Here is a 25,489-nt window from a genome sequence, read left to right as displayed (position 1 = left end):
TAGCCCAGTTAAATACGTCGTTATAATAATGTTTAGGCTAATTATCCACCTATGAAAAGACAATAGGCCTAGATACGAAGAGGTACCGAAGTTATTTTCATAATTTTTAATGTCTACATTATTTACACATTACTCAGTACTAAATATATCAGTTTATGCCACAATTCATTCCATAGTTAATAGACCTCCTTGTTAACTGGGTGATTTGATAGTACAGCCCGCCGGCTGACACAGACTCATAGTGGAAGGTAAGGAAAGTATTTTCCGGTCATTTAGCATTGGAACGCCGTGGAGGAAAGCGGGATGGTTGAAGCCAGCATGACGGCGAGTCTTTGTTCTGATTGCAGTGCGTAATATTGTTTTGCCGGAGTACTGAAAGAATATATCGGATTATAGGTCTCCTCTGAAGCCCGTCCGATGGTAAATTGCAAGTTTTTCGGCCGCTGAAGAATGAGTTTTGAAACGGAAGTAAGTTTTTATCAGGAATTTTGTGTTGGGTTAAGCTATAAAACTAGATTGGTGGTTGTGCCAGGGATATCCATTATGAAAACCCGCGAGGTACGTAGTGTTTTTCTGTGATAGTTGTAGCTAAAACTTGTTGGTTGGCTGGTAAATGATTTATAAAGATTAAATGGAAAATTAAATTGAAAAGGTTTACGGTAAGTAAGTTTGATACGAAGTGATAACTTTTCGCAAAGAGTGAATTGACTAGGGCCGCTTGACTTCAGTTTTCCTCTCCTGACATAGGAGGTTCAGATTGGTTTTTATCCGTTAAATGTAAATAGTAGCCAAAAGTCCATTTTAACCTTGGGCCTTCTTGTTCCTTGCGCATTCGCTTAAGGAAGGTTACTGGGAACATTTCAACCGGAGTGTTTTTGTGAACATAAGGTTACATGCAGTGTGAAATGGATACAGAAATTCAAAACTCACGCAATACCAAGTGTAGGGTAAAGTATAAGAATTTTTGCCCCAATCCCAACCTACCTTGGCCGTAATCAAGCAGAAACTTAATCATTGATTCCTGTGGAAATGCGCGGAACTTTTTTGCATGCCGGAACTTTTGTGGGAAAGTTTTGATGTTACAGATAGTAAAACATGGATGCTTTTACAGGTGATTACTGGCAAAGGAAGGTTCAAATATATATTTCTTTGGTGAAAGTTCTATTTGAATAGTGTAAGTGAATGTGTTGTACATCCTTTGGAGGTGAATTCAGAATTTTATTACAGAACTAAAGTAGCAGTGTAGCAGGGTTTACAGTTTATTCAGTGACAGGTTATTTTTCCATACCTGGTTCTTGAGAAGTGTGTAAACACATCTGACTCATTTCACAGTTTTGCGGAATCCTGATAGCCTTAGAGACAAACTGGCAAGATGCTTTTTATCTCGATTTGACTTTTTTTTTTTTTTTTTTCCCTCGGCTAAAAATGTTTCGGTATTTTCTCCTGCTGGTGTATGGTGACTTTTAATTATATTGTATTTTTCAGGAAATGAGGAGTTTGAGGAAAGTGAAGAGTTTGTGAAGAAACGTTGGATTAAAATGGATACTTTGTGAGGAAACTTGGAATGGACTTCGTTTTATGCCGTAGGAAACTAGGCGTTTCGTCTTGGATATGTTTAATTACGCGAAACTGTAAGTAAATAATATTTTTAAGTTTTGGGGGTTAAGAAAACAGCAAATAAGTACATTGGCTCCTGTCAGTTCCAACAATTTAGTCATCAGGTTTTTTTTTTTTTTTTTACAGTCGTAAACTTCGAGTAGGCAATCCAGAAATTAAATAGCTAAATTATTAAAATGCACTGTATCGATAAATTCACTTTTCTGCAAAAGAATTAGTTGCTTAAAAGAACATTTTTCTTAAGTCCAACTTAATTTTGCAAAACATTTGAAATTTGATTTAAAAGGGACTGACCATTTGTCACATTTAGTTCATTGTATCAGAACTGAAGTTCTCCAGTTGTGAAGATTTAATGCTTAGGTTTGTCTTTGGTACATCATTATCAGGATGTCTAAAGGACTCTTTAGAAATCTATTTAAAATTGCTTTTGAGCATTACTGTATATGAGTTTAATGTATGAGCTGGGTTCAGTATTGAGAGGAAATGCTAAGAGTTGATCTGATATTTGTAACAGAGGTGCAGACGAAGAATCCAGGGTACAATTGCATTTGTATCCTTTATTTCCCTTAAACCAAACTTGATTAGTGGCCCTGTATCATTTGTTCAATGTTTTTAATCTTTAATACTAATTTAATTTTCCCTGCCTGATTTAAATCTTTGGTTTTAAAGTCATTTCTATACTTCGCACTAGGCACCTGTACCAATCTATAGTGATAGTTTAGTCAAACTCTGTGATTAGGAAGATTTTAAGCTGAATCTAGACAATAGTTACTTGCTAGTGCAGGTAGCTAGCATGCATGGATATTCATAAATACAGCTCATTGGTTAGTAGGTATGCTTCATTCTTGGTTTGAAAATGGACTCAAATGTATCCAGTCTGGGGTGCCTGAGGTATAGTCAGAGTTGATACTGTATATAGTGCATTTGGCTGTTTATGGGAATCAAGACTTTGTATAAAATAGAGGAAAACCCATTGTGCAAATGGCAACCTGGCACATTTTATAATAGTAAATGGCGATTGCAGTTGCTGTATACTGAAATTATCCAACCTTTGCATTAATTCCTTGAAAATAATGAAGTAGGCATTGCTTACTATTTTGGTGTTTCCTCTGCCTTTGTTAGAAACATGGGGTTGTGGGATATTTGCAAATCAATAGTTACTGAAGCATATGTGTAAGGAAAGATGCCTGTTCGCTCAGTTATATCATCTTGCACCCCAATTCACAGTGACTAGAAACCTATGGTTTTTAAGTCAAGTTAGTGAACATTATGCAATTATTTTAATTGTAATTTTCTTCCAGATTGTGAAGGACTTCAGCCATTAGGAAATCTGAAGGAAATCGGAATACTCTTATTTTAATCAGAATATTTACCGGCCGAGAGGAAACAAGAATTCTGTCAGTCAAAATATTACCAATCTTCAGAAGCAAGATTGCCCCATGGTGAACAAGATCAACAAACTGCAGCAGTTTGAAAGCTTAGGTACTAACCGATTAAAATGTTTTATATTTGTTAAAATATACAATTGTGTAGTTATGAAAGAAAAATGTGGGTTCCTGAACTAAACCCCTTCTTCCATCTGGACTACTGATACACTACTCCCCTCCAGCATAGCTTCTTATCTCCTAGATGGCTCTTATTCATGAAACATACAGTACTGAACTTGATGGTAACCGGTACTTTTTTTTTTTTTTTTTTACTGCACCGGCTGTTACGAGGACCTGAATTGTTTCACACGGTACTAGTGAGTGCTGCAGAACTTTACAGTTGCCCCTTCGGGCACCACAAATTCCTTTTCCATGAACTCGTGTTCTCTTATGGAAGTTATGTCATGCTCAGTTTTCACGTGACCGCTACATCTCCCATTCTCTAAAAGCTCATACAGTATTGTAAATTTCTCTCTCTCTCTCTCTCTCTCTCTCTCTCTCTCTCTCTCTCTCTCTCTCTCTCTCTCTCTCTCTCTCTCTCTCTCATTACGGACCCTGATCATATTTTTAGCAAGGTAGATTTAGTTGTAATTTTGATATTAAAATTAGAATAGAAGAGGCACCTCAGACCACTTGTCATACTGACGAATATTCTCGTAAACTTCAACACCAGTGCCGGTGCCAATTGGAAAGCAATAAAACAGTTGCTCCTTCTAAAGGTTGATATTATTTGTATCCTCCATGCCAAGAAATTAAGTAAAAATTTTTTATCCATGTATAGAGGTGCTCAAAACTTTGCAAATGAATTCTTGATTGACTTTAACTAATAAACGTACATACCATAATGAGCTGAAAATTGGATTCGATAAATGGCTCGAGGTTTTGAGAACTAATTTATGAATAATAACCAAGGCAGTTGTTTTGTAAAATGCACAGTTAATGCAAGTCCCCTCACGTACAGTCTCTCTCTCTCTCTCTCTCTCTCTCTCTCTCTCTCTCTCTCTCTCGAGTTGCTAAACCCCACATAACTAGAACACACTTCCTGTCTCCAGAACGCTGCACAGTTAAAAATCCAAGAGCTAACTCTCATTTTTATATTTTTTCTTTGGACCCCTTACATTGTCTCCCCAGATTTTTCCTTGGGAGGTTTCTTTCAGTGTCTAAATTTACCTTAAATTTTATGTTTCAGTGATACAACCAAAATCTTTTGGGTAGGCGATTGCATAGTTTTTGCATTTGGTTCTGTAAAATTCTGGGATTAGTGTGAAGTAGGGATGAAGTCCAAGAAGTATAGAAATACAGGGGTATGTTGTAAAGGTGGATGTAGCTGAAAGGCTTAGAGATAGTTTTTTGGTTACTTAGCTGCTGTAGGACACTGTTTGTGAAAAAGTTAATTCAGAACTTGTGAAAGGGAGGTCAAGAATGTGACCAATAAACGGTTACATGTATCCAGTGAAATATTGGAGCAAAATGGCTTTAAAAAATGAGTGCATTCCTACTGCTGCTGGAATTTTGGAGCGTACACTTTATTGATAATTGTTTTTTATTGGTGGTAAATTTTTATGTGCATTACGACGATCAACCTCTGTGTAATGCTAGAAAAGTCATACCATGGGTATTTTTAGGCATGAAGGTTTTTAATATTGATATTTACATTAAGGATTAGCCTAATAAAATGCAAACTCTTGAGCCTTATTTCAGCCTGTCACATTTTAAAATGTCAGTTCTGGTTCTGTCAGACGTCAAGCAAGGCCTTAAAATTTAGTAAATTGCAGTGTGAAATAATCTGAAATACTCGAAAGGCAGCATTGTGCCTCATTTTTGCAGCCTTCGAATGACTGCAAATGAAGCACTGTACCATATTGCAGAATCTTGGTAACTGAAGATTAACAAATTGGTATCAAATATTTTTTCTGCTAGGCCCCTCAAAAGGTTAAAGGCCCTCTGAACAAACTTTTAAAGAAATAAAGGCATAATATTGTGTAGAGGTACAGTTTGAATTTTGAATGTTTTTATTTAGCTTTATTATACGATACTGTACTGTATTGGTCTGTTCATAACTGCAGTGATTATAAACTTACTTTCTTTACCTTTCAGATTCAACGTCTCATCTGGATCAGATTAGCTTATGGTAACACTGAATGAATTTCAACTGAATTTGCAATAAAGGTAAATGTTACTTAATTTTACAGTACAAGGTTCTTTAAAATGATTTGGCACTACTGTCATTTTAGATGTGGATATTTTGTTCCTGGCCCACGTTTAGTCACTTTTCTTATGCCAATCACAAGATTTTAAATATTTGAGAGGAAAAGTGTTCCTGTACAAAATACTAAATACATTTAAGCTGGAAACAGCTGTGGGGGCTAAGAGAACTGTCACTTCAGTGGCTGCTCATAGTTCTATTTCTCCTGGAAGATTTTTTTTTTTTTATCTGCGGGACCAGCAATGATAGTTCCCCGAGTGAGAGCAGAAGAGGCTCCTCAATGCTTCTAACTTGTCTTATGATTTATTGAAAGGGCAGTTTTAGATATGATTCATAGTTTTATTGATTTTTTTAGCATAGGAAGTGGTTGAAAAAATACCAGATCAGGCTGCTTATGAGGGGCCCCATTGCTTTTGCTCCCCCTTCGTCCTTGTGTCCTCCACTGAACTCTGTAACCTCGTGTGGTGGAGTCCTGGAACTTTCTCATTCGCAGCTTAAACTGGCTACAACAGACATGTTGTTTTCTATTGGTCATAGGCTATTTTGTCTAGTGTTCCAAGACAGTAGTTGTTGTAGAATTTAACTGTTGACATGGTTTTTTTGTCCCATGCAATAAGGTACCTTAGTGCATTACGAGAGATCCAAATCATCTTGCAGTCATTTGCTCTTGAAAAATTGTGAACGTTGTAGTTACCCTTGTTAGAGATTTTAAATGGGTCATGAAATGGTGGTGGTGTTAAGGACTGAGGTAGAGCTACAGTAGAACAAACGTGATTAACCAATCTTATATTTATCATGCTCACATGTTAGGATTCTCTGGCCATAGGTAGCAGTGCACTATTCTGAATATGTATTTGATAATTCGAGTTCTTCCAACTCCCAAACTTTGTCTGTCATAGGAAAGTATGTTTTTTTTCTTCAGTTCTGCTTTTCCCCAGAAAGTGCTTGTCATGTCTAGATGCTGAAAGTTCTGACGTCAAGTACACTTTGACCATTGACCTAGTTCAGGGAGCTTTTTAAAAAGGCCAGAAAATTAAGGTAAAATTCTTCAGATCTTTGAATATAGTTTTATTTATTGACTGACTTTGACTTTAGTCAGTCATTTGTAGGGTTGAAGATTACAATCTGCCCTCCCCACTACTAAGATACGTCTTTGTGAATACCTTGATTAATATCCCACCCCTGCTGTGATACTAACTGGTTATTCAGAACTTTCCTTCCCCTTATTTCCTCCCTTACCATTGCAAGACCTTTGCAAGCACTATTTACTGTGCATTAATTGACTTCGTATCAAATTGCTGCTATGTGAGGCATCTGTCTTGAGTTTGTCATTTCACCTCATGTGTATTCTGTACAGCGTGATTTATTTAAAATTTTTGTATAATTTTGAAAATGATTGGATCTTAACAGCTTTTTAGTTCAGTGCTAAGTGGAGTTTTTCTGGTCGTTGCCTTTATTAAGCATTTCATCAGCACAGACTTCAGTGTTAATTGCTGTTTTTTGCTGTAAGTGATAGCATGTTATCACTTACTTTTTGGCCAACACTATTGAGTTGGGGCTGATTTTTCAAGATATGATTAATAGTACACCCTTGTCATTTTCGTGACAGGTCTTCTTGCTTCACATTTGATGTTCAGCAAGAGGAGGATTAATTTGATTTGGAAGTTTCTAAATTAATTGATCAGTTTTGTGCAGGGGTCACAGATTATCAGAGGGTTCCCCCACCAGCGTTTTCATTTCCTTTCAAAGAAGTTTCAGATGTTTAGCTTCATGATGTACTGTACAAGTTTGTGCCAGTTGTCGGATACCCATACAGTATCATTGGTGTTCTCTTTCAGGCAACAGATGGCAGTGTAGTTCATTCCTTTTCTCTCCCTCAGATAAAAAGTGGTAGTAAATCAATGTGGCATCCTTACTCCCCTGATCATAACATCCTGCAGTTAGTCCAGCTAATGTTTTCTGAGTTTGCTAGTAGATACATTTTGGCTACAACTAAAATGTGGGGTACTTTACTTGTGGAATTTCCTTAGCTCTAAATATGTAACGGAATGAATTTATTCCTCACTTATCTTAATTATCAGTTTATGACTTGTCTCTCTGTAAGGTGATTTCCGTTTGTAGCCCTCCTCAGGATTGTATATTGACTGTCCAAGTGTTTTTCAGCTGAATGGGCATGACTTAAACTATTCCAGTCTTTGGAAAAGCTGCTTTGGTAGTCATCGCACTGGACTGGATGGGAAGCCGGATTTAGCTGAGTGTTCGGGGGTACAATGGTGTTTAGTGGTGGTATGTGGAAGGTATGGAGAAAATGCTTTTCAAATTGAATTAAGTGGTTTTTCAAGAATTTGTGTTACGACAAAACCTTTGTACATACAGTACAAAAAGAGTTTTTGTTGGTCATGATGCTTATTTACTGCTAACGGTACGTCAATCTTTTCCCTGGGTTTATTTTTTGGCCATGGTTTTCTGTGCATTTTCCATGGATGTTTATTCCCTAGGTTTATTTTTTGGCCATGGTTTTCTGTGCATTTTCCATGGATGTTTATTCCCTAGGTTTATTTTTTGGCCATGGTTTTCTGTGCATTTTCCATGGATTTTTATTCCCTGGGTTTATTTTTTGGCCATGGTTTTCTGTGCATTTTCCATGGATTTTTATTCCCTGGGTTTATTTTTTGGCCATTGTTTTCTGTGCATTTTCCATGGATTTTTATTCCCTGGGTTTATTTTTTGGCCATTGTTTTCTGTGCATTTTCCATGGATTTTTATTCCTGGGTTTATTTTTATGCTTGTTTTCTGTGCATTTTTTCTGGATTTTTATTCTCTGGGTTTATTTTTTTTGGCCATTGTTTTCAATTTTCCATGGATTTTTATTCTGGGTTTATTTTGGCCATTGTTTTCTGTGCATTTTCCATGATTTTTATTCCTGGGTTTATTTCCCATTGTTTTCTGTGCATTTTCCATGGATTTTTATTCCCTGGGTTTATTTTTTGGCCATTGTTTTCTGTGCATTTTCCATGGATTTTTATTCCCTGGGTTTATTTTTTGGCCATTGTTTCTTGTTTTCCATGGATTTTATTCCCTGGTTTTTTTTGGCCATTGTTTTCTGTGCATTTTCCATGGTTTTTATTCTGGGTTTATTTTTTTTGGCTATTGTTTTCTGTGCATTTTCCATGGATTTTTTTATTCCTGGGTTTATTTGGCCATTGTTTTCTGTGCATTTTCCATGGATTTTTATTCCCTGGGTTTATTTTTTGGCCATTGTTTTCTGTGCAAACTTGGTGTTTTAAAGTGAAATGTAAGTACAGATTTTTGGGCCCAATGCTTTCCTCTGGTCGTGAAAGTTTTGAAATGATTTGCTTGTGTAAACTTCGTTTTTCCCGTACTGTTATATTTAGCTTGTGTCTTTTAGTGATTGAATTTGTTGGTGTAACGTATGTTGCCGATTGTTCATATTGGTTTCAAATTATCCAAAATCACTTCACAATAAATATTGTCGTGATCCATGTTTGTGTCAAATCTTACACTTTTTTTCTTTATTTTCAGATGTGACAACTAGAATGAAAATATGAACGAACAGAACCACACAAGCATGAGAGGCAAAGAAGATCCTAGAACCACAACATATATAGAATATAGGCTTTGAAAAAAGTTATCCTATTCTAAGAAGAAAGTGATGAATATGAAAGATTGATGTGATCAAAGAAAAATGTATTTCTCAAGAGTAAAGGGAAAGACAAACTATTGTAAAATTGCAAAACAAAAATAGAGCAAATAAAAAAGCAACTTACTGCAAATTGTTTATTTATCCATGGTATATAATATATATAGTGTGTAACTTTACATAGGTGCAACTTCACATGGCATTTACCCTCGTTCGTCTCTGAGCCAGGGAAATTATATAACACCCCTCAAACTTCAAATTCAAAACGGCTTTGGAGAGTGTTTTAAGGAGGTTTATCGCTCCAGTGGTGTCCGAAAACTCAATTCGGCAGATTTTCTACAGCCGTACATCATGATATACGTGACTGAAGTTCCTTGCTATCTACGTTGCCTTCAAATTCACTCCCCCCTCATTGCTAGTTACTTCCGCACATGCTTGGTGTCGTGCTCTCTGCGTGCCATCAAAGTCACTCCTTCCATCATGGCTGGTACTATATATGCTTACTCTCTGCGTTGCCTTCAGATTCACTCCTTCCCATCATGGCTAGTCCCATTTATGCTTGGTTACCATCATACTGTTCAGAATTCTCTCGATTCTGATTCAACATCCCTGTAAATAGAAATGCAGTATTACATTCCTGGTGTAAGTCCTTTCATGTTAAATGCTCTGCAACATTGCTGTAAATCTTAGTGCTTAATAAAAGACACTAGCAATTCACCATACGAATTAGGTTTACAATTACTGGCTGCCTAATAAATGACTTTACTTTGAATGCTACTTTAAAAACTTTGAAAGCACAGGCAATATTTAAAGACTTTGAAAGCACAGGCACTAATTATACCTGAAAAACTTTGAAAGCACAGGCAATATTTAAAAACTTTGAAAGCACAGGCACTAATTAGGACTAATCTACATTCTGGTGATTTGAGAACATTTCAGTTAATTGTAGTTTTATTGACAATTTTGTAATTTCAAAAAAATATGGCGTAAAAGAGAATTTAGGAAAAACATTTACAACAAACATTTTAAAGGGGATTTTTTTTTTTTTTTTTTTTTTTTGCCTTTCAGAGTAAACCGCTCCTCAGATACAAACTCGTTTTAAGTATTACATTAACAAGAAGCGTTCGAAGTTCCAAGAAAGCAATGCTTTAAGAAACGAAGTTTTGCTTGGCGCTAAAAAGTACAATAAACTAATTCAACATCATGAAAGTAGGATTCTTGTAAAAATTGTCTATGTACTATCCCTACACTCTTGAAATGTTACCAATTTTATCGTGAGCAGAGCTGAACTATTTAAGAACCAAATTCATGGATCACACGTCATCTTTAATTGTTTAGCGGTATTGTGCATCGTTCCTCACCTTTTAGCAGCGTTGAGTTAATCGTAGAAAAACCAACTCTTGTTCCTTCAACCTCTTCAGCACTGAATTTGATACGATCAGTCCTTCACAACTGTCAGAGACCTGAGAAGTAACAGTCAATTTAGTGGTACCAGTATCTTAAATAGGATTAGGCCTTTATAATGGCATATGGAGGAATAGACTTATATTAGCATCTGGAGGTTAGTTTCATTTAAATTATCACGTGGTCATATACATTTCAGTTGCAGGAGAGGAAGAGGATTATGGTACAAGTGGAACGTAAATACAGTACAGGTATAGCACAATTATGCAAGAAGGGAGGATAACCTTACTAAGATTTAACAGAAATACTTGACTGTGTAGAGAAGAACAATAATGGCTTGTGAGAAGCAACAGCAGCTAGTACGAAGTACTAAACTGGAGACATCACAGAGTTAACTTCCTCTGCAAAGAAATCATTGATTAAAGGCAACATTATTTTACATGCGGTTGTGAAGCTGGAGTTGTCCTTTCCACTTATTATTGCTGAAAGCAAGTCTCCTTGAGATATGTCACACTATCTTCAGTTCTAATAACCTAGGCCTATCCACCAGCAACAATGAGAGGAAATGCATTTCCCTAAGACTGACCTCCCAACAGTGCTGCTTCCTACAGGGCATAAACTGCTCAATAGTTAACTGAAAATATTCTATAACAGACTGTACTGACACAAGGGATGAGACTGGCAACAAAATGGGTGACTAGAATCCAGCCTGGGTCTATCAAGGCATTGCAGCGAGAGGGGTTCACAGAAAATACAATCTTTATGCTTTGCTCAAGGCTTGAATTTGCCTGGAGACAAGGCCATGTTGTGCCAGACCTTTAGAAGCATTGGATCGTATGCATCAGTGCAGTTACAGAGATCCACCACCAATTCGTACTAACAAGAAACAGAACCTGCCTATTTTCTAACTCGGGCAGATTTAGGAAGCCCGACAATTGTACATAGTACTAATTTCATTGTAAAAAATTTAAAGAACCAAGATCAATTTATATAGTACAGTAAAACCTAATGATAAATCTACAATAACCTGGGTTCATATTGTCATTTCATGTTTAGAACTCATGCTTCATAGTTTATACGCTTAAAATCACAAGCTGTCGTGAAGAATACCTTGCAAAATATTTACTTCGTTATCTTTGAAGTCCAACTCAAATGGAGACTAAAGCGTTGCTGTTCTTAGAATCCAACTCATAAACCGAGGCTTCTGCGTTGATGGTCTTCAAGTCCAACTTATAAATAGAGACTTCTTCCAAGTTGCTGTTCATTCCTTTGTCTTTGTAATTTCCCTCGAAACTTATCTGAAAAAAACCTTAAGTTAGACTGTAATGCATAGAATATGCGTTTTGGGTATGGTACCTGCTTAAGTTCTTAAGTCTGTTTAGCTTTCAATATTAACCAGGGATCCTTTGACTAGACTTACACCTCCGTTACTCTCTACTAGCCACAGTTCGTGTAACTCAGAACACAGTCACGCATTTAATTTTGCAAATTCAAAACTTAGTGCCTTCGTTACTCAAAGCTGCAGATAATTTATGACCCTGTAAAACCAGGACATTGTATCAGTGATTTACAAGTACCTGATGCCATTCGAATAACCTATCCTCAAAAGATTATACTTCAAATTTTGTTTTTTAGCAATCTAGTCACTAATAAAAGATGGAAGGTCAAGGTCAATATACAGTTCCCTCGAGCCAGATTTCGTCACTAGATCTCCGTTTACAGCACAGACACCTCTCGCGCAAAAGTTGTCTGCTCAAGGTAAAGTTTTAAAATTTTCCTAGGGTGTCAGACATTTATTTATAGCACTCGTTCTGCGATATCTTACAACACGAGAGAGAGAGAGAGAGAGAGAGCTCTAAGACGGCCGTCAGCAATACTAATCCTTGTAATATACTGCTCTATAATTTCTCAAAATGAAGAAATTTTTGTTGCATCCTTCTGTTTTACAGACTTTAAAACCCCTACTAATGCAGTGCCAAGAATATAACCGAGCTTAACATGCTTCACTAGTCAATAAATGTCTGCCAAGTATCTTATAAATCTGAAACTTCAGTAAATCAAGTCTATGGCGAATTACACAAATTCCTGTGTTGAAAGCTACTTGCTCAATACGAATGACCAAATTACGACATTCTATCAGTGATTGCTTCACGGTAAAGCATTCTGAGTGATGTAGGCTAATTTAGTAAAGATTTAAATCAAAACACCAATACGCAAAATTGGGCTTAATTTTTTTTGCTGTTAAATCAACAACACATACTAGTTTTCCTTAATACAGTAAAATATTTGTTTTCCATTCCATTACACAGGTTGCAAATTCACTCGAGCTTCACCAAAACTTTATGTCTCTAAAGCGTCTTTTGTAGTTTCTTATAATGTAAACTAAAAATGCCAAAGCTTTCAAAATAGACATTTCTAAAGCGAAAGGTCAACATGTTTGCCTCGCTGAACATACCAAGATTGTGTTGAACTGGTGTCTACAACCTTTGTACAAAACACCGATATTTATAACATTTTTCTGTGCGACAATTAACGTTCGCATTAACGGTACTAAAATACAAAGTATAGATCCTGACAATAGTCAGGAGATAAAACGTAAACTGCTCAGGGAGGTGTTTATCAATAATTAATAAAACTCTACAGTTCCACTCTATCAAAACTTCGATAATGAAGTGTATAACACACCAACCCTCATTCTTACGTGACCATTTTCAAGTAATTTCCCCATTTGTATTCATGTAGGCATACAAATGAACTATTCGAGACACTTTGAAAAATAGAGTTTCCTAAATATCTGAATCTCATTCACTTTTTTCATTTTTAAATATCTTAAAAACTATTCAGTGTCAATGGCTAAACCTGCGAGAATAGGCTCTTATCTTTTAGGGCAACACTTGCAATGATCCGCTCGAGTTATTCTCTCAACATAATTCATCATTGTAAGTACCTAGGGTCTCTCTCTCTCTCTCTCTCTCTCTCTCTCTCTCTCTCTCTCTCTCTCTCTCTCTCTCTCTCTCTCTCTCCGGACTACAGTCTGTACTTAGGACTGTTCTCTCCGAACAATGCTACATGCTCATATTCTTCTGCCTCTTGCGAGTAAGTATTCTTTGTGTATGTTTGCAATCTTACGATATTTCCACAACCAGTTGCTAAACTACACTTCCAGACTTCATGCAGATTTATATCTCGAAATAACTCAAGAGTGGTTAACACTAGACAAGAAAGATCACTAACTCTGCAATACTAGCTGAAACGACCAAATAAAACTTTAACATACCAAAATATTAAAGCCCAATCTTAAGCTACTAGAGAATCAGATATCTTCACAGAGCTGTGGGCACAAAGATTAAAATGCCTGAGCTTTCTGAACATTATTTGCATGGCATACAATAGCACGGAATATTCAATAAAACATTGTTGGGCTCATATGAACTCAAAACCGGAGTATATTAAACCAAACAAAATCGTCATATAAGCAGATTAAATGACTTACAACTCAATGGAATATCGAGAGATCTTTGGATACACGCTGGAAATTACCAGCACACTTTGCACTGCGAGCTAAGTCTTACGAGTTTTAGTTTCAAAAGTCGAAAGTAGGATTTCTGATTTCTTTAAGTTTTCAGTTGAAGACGTGAATAAACTAATGAAAAACTTGAACTACAAGGAAATGCCAATGTTGAAGGTTTACTAAGGCCATAATCTATTATATAAGTGTTCTAAATATATATTAACTGCATAACTGAATCACGAAAATATGGAACGTGAATATATAAAGGCAATGCCACTAAGGAATGTGAAACAAGTCTGCTAAGTAAAGGACCATTGTGTCGAAAGGCCTAGCACCACTTTTACTTTCCTTCGTGGCATTGCCTTTAATTATATATAAACTGCGTGCAACCATTACCAGTCGTGTATAAGCTGAAGTCCTAGCTCATTCAAGGACCTCAGCTTTAAAAGTTAATGAAGAATAATCTTACTTTTCATTTCCTGTTCCAGTGGCTTACGTCAAGCGTTGGTTTATAAAATGTTTAAGTTGGGCATTCCATTAAGCTGTGGCTCAAGGAAGCTATGACTTTTACGTCGAGTGAATGTAACGAAAATAAAATTATAGCATATTGGTATTTTAATACCTCAAGCATTTTTTTTATTACTGGACGTTACAAATAGCAATGCCTGAAATAGAAACGCCACACGTCTTTAACTTGGTATACAGTTTAAAAAAAAAGCTAAACAAGTACTTTGAATATAACACTTTAATAATCGTCGGAAATAAGATTTAGTCAAATTTCCTAACCTGAACTGTCCAAAATTAAATTTCCAGTGCTATAAATCACCAAAATCAACTATGGCAATAGGGTTTATTTACAAGGGGCCGATCATTCACTTACACGAGTAACACTTGCAATTCCCTGACTAGGGAGGGCTTTTTTGAACTTCCATTTTGTCTTTTATCTAAATTATGAAGCAAACGGCGCATTCTAAATTCTGAAATTACTACTGAAATATGATAAATCTGTCCTGTTAGCAAAATCAGAAAACTTAATTCAGTAATGCTGGCTTGGGTTCTGGGTGGCAGCTGGGTTCACATACTCCACGGAATTCCATGTACCCTTGCAACCTACGCAAATTACTTTTTCTCCGAAGATTATCTGTGGCCCTTATGTCGTTACCTACTTAAACACCTCAAATGCACAGAAATTTCATTCCAACCTACGTATATTTGCTATGTCAAAATGCAACTCCTTGAGCAAAGGCCTGCTTTCATCTAGGCATGGTACCCTATAGCATAGGTCCTACCGGGATTTTGAAGTCTCTTAATCCTGATTTCAGTATGGGAAAATTACCCCTTGCAAAAATTTGCCCCCTGGAAAACAACGCCTTATTTCCACATTGAAAAACAACCTTGTAACAACTCTATATATGCATAAATATAAGGCTTTCAAGGCATATTCGGACGTAAGTGTGGATCTGAATTTACACCGGGCGTCGACAGATTTTTCACAGCCGGCAACCACAATCTTCAACATTTCGAATGAAATTGCTACGGTTTCACGAAACTAACATGTAAAACTGTTGCTATAAGCATTTGCAAGCAACCTCTTCAGCCTAAAAACCTCCACAATAAACCCTCATGTCACTCGAAAAAACTCACCAGACATTATTTTTAAAGGACCTTCCTACAGTACACAATACTCACACCTTCACTACTACTGAAATGAGCTAAGAGGTGGCGGGGCAAGGCAATCATCTCGGCCAATCAGAAGCTTCCACCATGACAGACGAAGTAGCAGCTCCATATAACCTTTTCTGATTGGCTTGAAGGTTTTATTGTTGGCTTTTCTATTGGCTTGAGTGCGAAATCTAGATTTTCACTCGACACTCTTTAGAAGGAACTGAAACTGACAGAAAATTTCCCAAGGATCATCGACACCGCCATCAAAAACAAATATACATATATAGTAGAAAGATGGGCAAATGGATATTAAATAAATAAAACACTGATATTCATTTTTAATCAATATGTCAACACCCTATAAAGAAATAAAAAACAAGGACAAAACGTAAGATGGCAAATAAGTTAGGCAGCGCAAAAGCCCGCGGTTGTAGTAGATGGTAATTATGTGGACAAATATATGTGACGACACAACGCAAATGCAATAAATGTAAAAATTACATCATTACTCCGGTCATGGACGCGGGTGTCCCACAAGATAAGGGATCAATCACCCCGGCGCATGCTTTTTGGCGATCATATCGTCATGTTTAGTATCTGTAAACAGGAACTGTGAGAAGAAGGGAGCTGGAGACGGGCAAATGGAGGTCATGGCACTAGTTCAGCAGAAGAAGGAATAATTATTTCCATATTGACGAAAATCAGAATCCATATTTGCTGGCAGCAAGAAGCCAAAGCTGGTTGGTAAATTCTGCTATTTAGGGCGGACATCGATGCGTTAACAGTGATACATTCCATCTGTTGAAGAAGGGAATATAAGTGGTCGAGAATACAATTGCGTACACAAATAACATACATGCGTACTTATCGTTCCCTTTAAAATGGTGCGCAACATAGGCGTAACATTAGATATACTATTGCATGAGGATTAAAACTTCATATCAAATGAAATATAAATGTAACGGAAATACATGCACGTATCAACACACTTTAATTCGTTTAAAAGTCATATAAATGCATTAACTCAGTTACTGTATTGACAATAAAATACACATTTTAATATATATATATATATATATTTATATATATATATATATATATATATATATATATATATATATATATATAAAATCCTCTAACCAAACAGACAATATCTGATAGCCTTTTCATTGCAAGGTGTAATAAACGTCTCCTTCCTGTCATCCCCTTATTAAAGAAAGGACCGGGAGCTATATTCGCTCTTTAGTTTATTGCCTTCATAACTCCTCTTTCCCCAAATGAGGGGGGAAGATTATCTTCCTCTTCCCAAAGATGTGGGGAAGTCTACCTCCCTTCCCCCAGATGTGGGGAATAGTATCGCCCTTCCCCCAGATGTGGGGAATAGTATCTCCTCTCCCCCCAGATGTGGGGAATAGTATCTCCTTTCCCCCCAGACGTGGGGAATAGTATCTCCTTTCCCCCCAGATGTGGGGAAGAATGACGATATCCCGAATTGAGTATGTGTAAGCCTGGAGGTGAATCCTTCCTCCTTGTACAAAAAAAAAAAAAATGTTTACCTGGATGAAAGGAGAATGTTATTTTGTCTTTCTCCGTGTTTATTGGATAGGGTTCAATGGTCGAACGACTCTTTTAAGACACTGCAGCCCCGTCTGATGAATTTATGTATGGCATTTTTACCGTTTTCTAATGGCGATCTTTGGAATTCTCATAGAACATGAAAGATACATACATACATACATACATACATACATACATACACACACACACACACACACACACACATATATATATATATATATATATATATATATATATATATATATATATATATATATATATATATATATATATATATGACGTCAGTGAAAGTTAATAAGAACAATTCTACGTGATATTCAGACGTCTTTTTCAAACACTTCTATATACGTCGGCAAAAAGCCCAACTAAGCCTTTCGATACTGGGAACACTGACTTATTCCATCAGCTTCGTCTTTCAAATTCTCACATCTCACTTACTCGAGTGCTTATTAATCACTTCAAATCCACAGCTGATGTTAGGGTGACAAGTTAAAGCAGCTAAATAGAGTAAAAGTTTCATTTATAAGTATATAGTAAAATTTTAGGAGATGGAATATAAAATTTAGGCCAAAGGCCAAGAGCTAGCAACCTATGAGGTCATTCAGTGCTGAAAATAATGTTGAAACGATTGTTAGGAGAGGGTGGAAAGTCAGATGGAAGAAAAAGAATATGAACGGAGGTACAGTAAGAGGAATAAAAGGGGCTGCAGCTGGACGCCGAAGGGACGCTGCAAAGAACCTCAAGTAATGCTTACAGCGCACCATTTCAGGTGCACTGATAGACCTAACCCCAACCCCACCCCTTACGGAGTTGCCTATATTGTTTTTCGATACATTTTCATTCACCGTTTGACAAGTTTTCTACTATTCATCAACAATTAAAACGGAATTCTTAGCTCCTCTGACCGTACACTCCAGCTGCACTGTGAACAGCGCAACTGCACAACAGCTTTATTGCTCGTCTTCTACGAACATTTGTCATCGCTCAGAATCTTATCACTTGCCTTTATGCTAAACGTATAAACACACGGATGGCGACACGCGCTCGTGATTGCAACATTTCGCAAGAAAGCCAGGGCTTATACGACTCATATAAAGCCTTTAAGAGGTGCTCCCAGCTCGTCCTTGCCTTAGGGATATAATGGAAGACTGTAGGCGTCGGTGTTTTAGGGCGGTGTCTCATTCGAGTTGTCTGAAAGGGTGCTTTTATTTATATGAAGGACGCTGTTGGACTATTATTCCTCATAATATTAGTGTCTCTGAGACGTAATTACTACGGTTGTTGAGGATTTAATTCAGTCAGTTTAGCTATTTTTTAATATTCAGTAAGTTTGGAATTATTACACAATTGCCAGTTTTAACCTTTTAAAAGCAGAATTTGTTGTGTCAAAGAGGATAAAGTTACTGCTACTTTATTACAGATCCAGGTTTGACGCCAGGCCGTGAGACAATGGAATTGACTGTGACCTGAGGTCGAAACAATAAACAATAATATGCAGTGAACGAGTACAAATTACAATACAAAACATGGCTACAATATAGATACAGTCTTGATGCCTGTGAATGAAGAAACATGTGATACACAATGTGTGACATTCGTATAAATACCATAAAGTAAAAATGATTAAAATGCGTGACCTGGCACGTTTTAGGCGTGACTAATTGAGCTTGAAGAAAACGGGAAGTCACCAAAGAAAACAAGCTCAGCGGAGACTTAATTAATGGCGCCGCCGAAACACTATCCTGGCGCCGATTTGGTGACTTTACAAATTCATCGTTTATTTTTTTTCATGGCGGGGTAAACATTTCCTAGATTTTCTGGAGACTATTTTGTTTCTATTTCAAACTCTCAGCATTTTCCTTCAATTCTCCATAGCTTGAAAATTATCTAAGTTTTCGACAAAAGGGCCAGCTCCCGCTTAGCCATTTCCTTCAAAGAGCAGACCGATAATTCGCAAGGTCTGTATACCCAGTGCTATCCATACTCGTAAATATGCACGAGAAAATCATTGAAATTAAAAGGTGAGAATGCCAATTTCTCGTCTAAAGCATCTGGCGTCCTAATGACCCAGTTTTAAGGTGATAATGACATTTATGCATCAACAACATCATTCAAGAAAATTCCCAAATCAGGACACATTAAAAAATGCAGGTTTACCAGCACAGCCTCTAAGAAATCATGCATTTTACAGGTTTTCCTGTCATAATTGCATCCTTAAATCCCCCATCCCCATTCCTTTTAAGGATAAAAAATGCTGTCCGTACTTCCGGTAACGTGATCAAGACGAATGACTTCAAGATTTGCGGCAAATATCAACTACTAAGTTTACCAGAAGACATGACTAGGCTATCAGGCTGGCTGTCAAGTTCGCTAATTAATTTTCTAGTAATTTACGAATACTAAATTATTAAGTATAAAATCAGAGTACTACCCACAAATTACTACATTTTTCTCCGTCAGAGAAAGTTCGTTTAGTGTATAATATGCAGAAAACGTCTATAGCAGAGAGTTACTGTAAATGTTACCCATTAGAATCGTCCGCTGTACTCGTTTTCTAAAATACTGACATAAGAGAGAACGTAAATTTTATTTATCATGGGTAACGTTTTTATCTCCTCATTTCGTCCACATATTGGGCGCCTGGTTTTAAGTTGAGCTTATTTCTACCCTGAAATTTATCTGTTACTCGAATGACCAAGGTTAAAATTTCCCTAGACATAACCATTTTAATTCACATTGTGTTAACACCCGAAATGATGCGGGGGTATTTTTTCCACTCTCAAATGCCCTTTAATTTTTTAAACTGTTGGGCCTATTTCACTTTCTCCAATTCGTTCACTCCTTCGGTTGTTTAATAGTGTTTCTGTCGTGCACGAATGACTTTGTTCGTGAAACATAGTATAGTGTCCAGCCCCATGCTTACTAATAAAAATTAAAATACTCATATGCTTTGCTGATACAGGTATGTCAAAATACGCCTTCTGCTGTGCTGATAATGTTGAAGTACTTGAAACAGGAACAGACGATATTAAATTCATGATGTTCAAAGTATTTACGATTAGAAAATGACTTGGTTACAAATGTATAACCAGAACTCAAGCCAACTCATCATATTGGTCAAGCAACAGCAAAAGAAAAATTCTCTGATCTAATCTTGGAAATTGAATGTACCAAATTCATAAAGCAATTTGTATTTTTCATCGGTATATAAGATGCAAGATTGATAAGGTGCTGAGCCAGGATGAGATGTGTCTGAACTGTCATTCTGGAAAAACTTTGGAGAACTAAGTGTACCTAAGGTGGATGACAGCAAGTGTAAAAATGGTGTTTATCGCCTATAAACAACAGCAATTACACTGAGAAAAACAAAAGTGTAAACTGAAATTTATTACATATTTATCATAAATCGTAGAATAGGCCTGGTCATTTACTAAATTTTCAAACTATTAGACCCTGATCTAGTAAATGTTTACAGGTTCACAACCAATCTGGGACTTTACAGGTGTGATGTAATTGATGCATAGCCTAAAAATGGTTTAGCAATGGCTAGCCCATCATTATCACAAGGATACGGTTTCTACAGGCTATGCTATATAATCACGTGGATGCCAGAACCTGAGGGTACCTAGGCTGACAAAATTTGTCTTTTGTATGATACAACCGCTGCTAAGTTATTATAGGCCAATTCTAATTTCCTTACCTTGACCATAAACTGGAATTTCCTACTTCTGTAATGAAAATCTTGGCCCTGTTAAATTAAAGAGGCTCGGTCACACCTAAAGAAAATAAGTATCTACACTTTGTTGTCGAGAGCGTTGACAAGTATGGCGGTGTTGCTTTGACAGTTTCGAAATTCTTCTTCTTGACTTTAACGGCCACTACAATAGAGAATCCAGTCAAAGTATCACAACTGACTCTTTCTTTTAAAAATGTTTCCTGTTTTACTCTTGTCGCCTGGAAATCAACACGAATATGGATAAAAGTACAGTAACCGTCTATATATTCAATAAATGTTAAAACATTTCCCCTAAGATCTCTAACAATATAATTACCTATAATACAAGAGCGAATCCAAGTCAAGAGTAAACACTGGGTCATTTACAGACTAAAATCTTAAGATCATAATCACTTAACTTGTCCCAGTAGCAAGAGAGGGCAGAAAGGCATCTTTACTGTAGCAGAACTCTCTCTCTCTCTCTCTCTCTCTCTCTCTCTGACTGCAGAGTTTGACGAGATCGTCAACAACGAGATTGCAAAGTAAGTCGGATGATGTAATGTCGTCTCGTCTTTCACCTTACAAATCTCCGCCTCTCTCAGCCTTAAGCCCCGGTGATTAGATATTCAAGGCGCAATTATCCTGGAATGAAACAGAATGCCGCACTGGGAAAGAGTTTATATGAGAGAGAGAGAGAGAGAGAGAGAGAGAGAGAGAGAGAGAGGAGATTATAAGATATATGACTACACGTGAACGGATAACAATCGGAGTGTGATATAGAGTCGGTAGGCGGGAGAAGAGAAATTACCGATTGGCCAACGACTGATGGATTTGGAAAGAAACATTCATAAAGGTAATTTTAGGTGTCTGAGAGAGAGAAGGGGAGAGACTGAGGTGATTACAATAAAAAATCATGCTCTAATAAATTAAAACCAATAGAAATTACGCATGCGCTCTATAAAGTTACAAACCAAAGTTTAGTTGGCCTGATTTCAGCGACAGAGATACACTCGAATAGAAGTATTACACAATTGTGATATATCATTCGTATCTTACATTTATCCTCACTAATGCCTAAGGTGGCCGTCCAAAAAAAAACAGCACTGAATAGTGAGTGTGCATGAAAGTGCATGCGTATTTCATTGTCGACAATGCAGGTTAGGCCTACTATACATGAGCAGACATGTCTTCTCACGTAGGCCTAACCGATGCATTCCTAATATTCCTGTATTTACGGAAGATTTTGACATTGAACGACGTATGTTTCTTAATCAACATGAAGTCATAATACGTTTTTATTCTCTCTCTCTCTCTCTCTCTCTCTCTCCTCTCTCTCTCTCTCTCTCTGAGAAAGGAGTTTCGAAGAAAGCTTTTCACCGTCGCATTGTGTGAATTAAGAGTTGAATGCAGTGTTGTAATTCCCGCGAATTTAGCCGTTGGTCCGCTCCTTACCATTAGCCATGAAGAGATAGATGAGTCATCAGTCACGCGCTCCGTGAAGCATGAGAAGGAAAGTAGCGCGCGCGCGCGAGAGAGAGAGAGAGAGAGAGAGAGAGAGAGAGAGAGAGAGAGAGAGACTGGGGGAACCACGAATTGCTTAAGATCACTGCATATCTTTCTCCACTCTATATATTTATCTACCTATCTTTGTTGTCATTTACTGAACGCGTGAATTTTCTGATATTTTTGTCCATGTCTCTCTCTCTCTCATCTCTCTCTCTCTCTCTCTGTCTCTCTTTATCTCTCTCTCTCCCTCTCTGTTTTCATTTATCGAAAGTAAACTTACTTTTCATATTTTCGCATGTTGGGAAATAATTACAAGGTCCTTAAGATATCATATGACATTTCTGTAACTGTAAAAGAAAAAGTCTTTACGACTTGATAATCTTTTAGAGAAAAACTTGACAAACGAATGTAAATGGTAAAATGTTAAAAACGAAAAAACGCTTCAGTGACAAGCGAGTGCAATACTCTCACTATATACGAGAATGTGGACGGTATTGAAAGATACAAATCTGTAAACTAACGATGCAAGTGAACACACATTCCCGTAGGGGGTTAGTGCCGTCAGTGCACCTCGTGCGGTACACTGTAGGCATTAACTTAAGGTTCTTTGCAGCATGCCTTCGGCCCCTAGCTGCAACCCCTTCCATTTCTTTTACTGCACCTCCTTTCATATTCTCTTTCTTCCATCTTATTTTCCCCAACTCTCTCCTAACAATTGATTGATAGTGCAACTGCTTTGAGGTTTTCCTCCTGTTACACCTTTCAAGCCTTTTATTGTCAGTTTCCGTTTCAGCTCTGAATGACCTCATAAGTCCCAACGCTTGGCCTTTGGCCTAAATTCTATATTCATTTCAATTCAGTAAACACACACTCACACGCACTTACACAAGCTAATTACCATCACGTAACGTTGGTTACAAGTGAAGAGCCATCATCAGTCTTGACCTGAAATATGACAGATTCGTCATAACAGGAATACATTTGAGGAACTGTTCAGTTTATTTTATTTTATCTCTTGGGTTATCGTGCGCAAAAAAGAAATAGCGTAAAGTGTATTCTGTGTACGAATGATTTATCTTGCAGAGACAGATTCTGTGGCAGTGTGGTAATTTTTTGAGAGGTTGTCTTAGAGATATAAGAGTAAAGAGGTTTTATAACTTAATAATTCCAATGATGACATCAGAATTTGTACAGTCTATTAAAACGAAAGAAGCAAAATCATTTCGTGGAAATACCACCCTAATTTTTATTATCCTGAATTTTTTTTCCTCGGTCTATGACCTTTCGTGTTGTGACGCCAGGTAAACAACTGTAACACAAAAGCAGTCAAAATTGCAAGATACTTTTTCCCCACAAGGCTTATGCAACCGAACTCTGAAATTTCCAAACTCAGATTGAAAATATCCTAATTTTTTGCCTCAGTGTGTGGAACTGATTAATGCGTTAGGTAATGCGTTATGTTATGTGCATTTTTCAATGGGTGGGGGACGCGTCAGCCATTAGATTATCAATGGATGTAATATTATATTTGTCAAGGGGTTATAAAGAAAAACATTCTGATGGAAAGTCTGGTAGTGATAGCTTTACAAAATTCTGTTAGATTGAAATGTCATGTATAGATTAAAATGAATTGAACTGAATATAGAAATTTAGGGCAAAGGCCAAGCGCTGGGACCTATGAGGTCATTCAACGCTGAAACGGAAATTGACAGTAAAAGGTTTGAAAGGTGTAACAGGAGGAAAACCTCAAAGCAGTTGCAATATAAACCAATTGTTAGGGGAGGGTGGAAAGTAAGATGGAAGAAAGAGAATATGAAAGGAGGTACAGTAAAAGGAACGAAAGAGGTTGCAGCTATGGGCCGAAGGCACGCTGCAAAGAACCTTAAGTAATGCCTACAGTGCACCGCATGAGGTGCAATGACGGCACTACCCCCCTACGGGGTGTATAGATTAAATTGCACAGGCTCGTTCTAAAATGTAACTTGCTGAACTAAGATGAAATGTTAAAAATGCTTTAAAAAATGGGTTTAATTTGAAATGTTAAGAAATGTTAACATCGATACCTACATGACTGTAAAAAAAAATATGTAACAATTAAATGTGGTTTTTCAACGATTTTCTGAAGGAGAGTTTTTTTCTATGCCTGTCATACATTCTTGGAAAAAAATCACTTTCATTTTTTTATCTCAACAATCTGATTGAACATTTCAATCAAAGTTTTAATCCGCGTGTCTCGTCAAAGATTATGACTCAAAGGCATTACATACGGCTTCCTAATTATATTCCGAAGGTAATTACTGAAGTTACTTACCCTCCGGCAGATGTAATCCGCGAGATATTATATTTACCAAGAGGATCTGCCCTTAATTTCAACGCCTTTTGTTGTAAGATCACTGATTACATAATCAGCAGGTAAGTAACGTATCGTATGTATATTGTAATTGCAGTAACACGTATACGCATTGTGATTAGAATAACAAGTGCATGTATTGTAATTACAATAACACGTATATGCATTGTAATTAGAATGACACGTACATGTATTGTAATTACAATAACACGTAGACGCATTGTGATTAGAATAACACGTACATGTATTGTAATTACAATAACACGTATATGCATTGTAATTAAAATGACACGTACATGTATTGTAATTACAATAACACGCATATGCATTGAGATTAGAATAACACGTACATGTACTGCAATTACAATAACATGTGTATGCATTGTAACTGAAATAACACGCATGTATTGTAATTGTAAATGCATTTCACGTACATGGTTGTAATTATAATAACAAGTATATGTTGTAATTAGGATGACACTGTATTGTAATTACAACAACACGTATTTAGGACAATGTATTGTAATTATAATAACACGATTTGTGTAATTATGGTTTCATTGGTGGTTTTATATGAGATAATTAATCTAAGATAATTTTATAGCATTTAACCTAACTAAGATAATTTTATGTAAGATAATTGTACTTACCTAAGATAATTTTATCTAAGATAATTTTATAGCATTTAACCTAACTAAGATCATTTCATCTAAGACCATTTGACTTATCTAAGATAATTTTATAGCATTTAACCTAACTGTCCCGAGATTACTGAGAACCATCTGAATGTTATATGTATTAAATTCAACGAGCGCTGGACGTGAGTTGTAACTACTGGAGAGAATTATT

General features: G+C 36.7%; 2 long non-coding RNA genes across 5 annotated transcripts in view; one reads left to right on the top strand and one right to left on the bottom strand.

The window, feature by feature from the left end:
• The first annotated feature begins 282 nt into the window (after positions 1-282).
• LOC136834228 (uncharacterized) lies at positions 283-7,432 on the top strand. Its single transcript, XR_010851696.1, has 5 exons — positions 283-468; positions 1,486-1,631; positions 2,919-3,099; positions 5,142-5,213; positions 7,414-7,432. It is a non-coding gene; the product is annotated as an uncharacterized lncRNA (long non-coding RNA).
• Positions 7,433-9,080: 1,648 nt separating this feature from the next.
• Positions 9,081-25,489, bottom strand: part of LOC136834226 (uncharacterized) — a 78,757-nt gene continuing 62,348 nt past the window's right edge. Inside the window, exons 1-4 of one of the 4 annotated variants that reach the window (XR_010851693.1) lie at positions 20,770-20,909; positions 11,426-11,613; positions 10,273-10,374; positions 9,081-9,520 (exon numbers count right to left, since the gene is read on the bottom strand). This is a non-coding gene — a long non-coding RNA (uncharacterized lncRNA). Of the gene's footprint in view, positions 9,521-10,272; positions 10,375-11,425; positions 11,614-15,470; positions 15,648-20,769; positions 20,910-25,489 lie in introns of those variants that run through there. The other 3 variants (XR_010851694.1, XR_010851691.1, XR_010851692.1) reach the window with 3 other exon arrangements.

The sequence above is a fragment of the Macrobrachium rosenbergii genome, chromosome 53 (genome assembly GCF_040412425.1).
Source record: "Macrobrachium rosenbergii isolate ZJJX-2024 chromosome 53, ASM4041242v1, whole genome shotgun sequence".
Classification (NCBI taxonomy): Eukaryota; Metazoa; Arthropoda; class Malacostraca; order Decapoda; family Palaemonidae; genus Macrobrachium; species Macrobrachium rosenbergii.
Note: the sequence above shows the minus strand (reverse complement) of the source record. Positions and strands in the feature narration are given on the sequence as shown.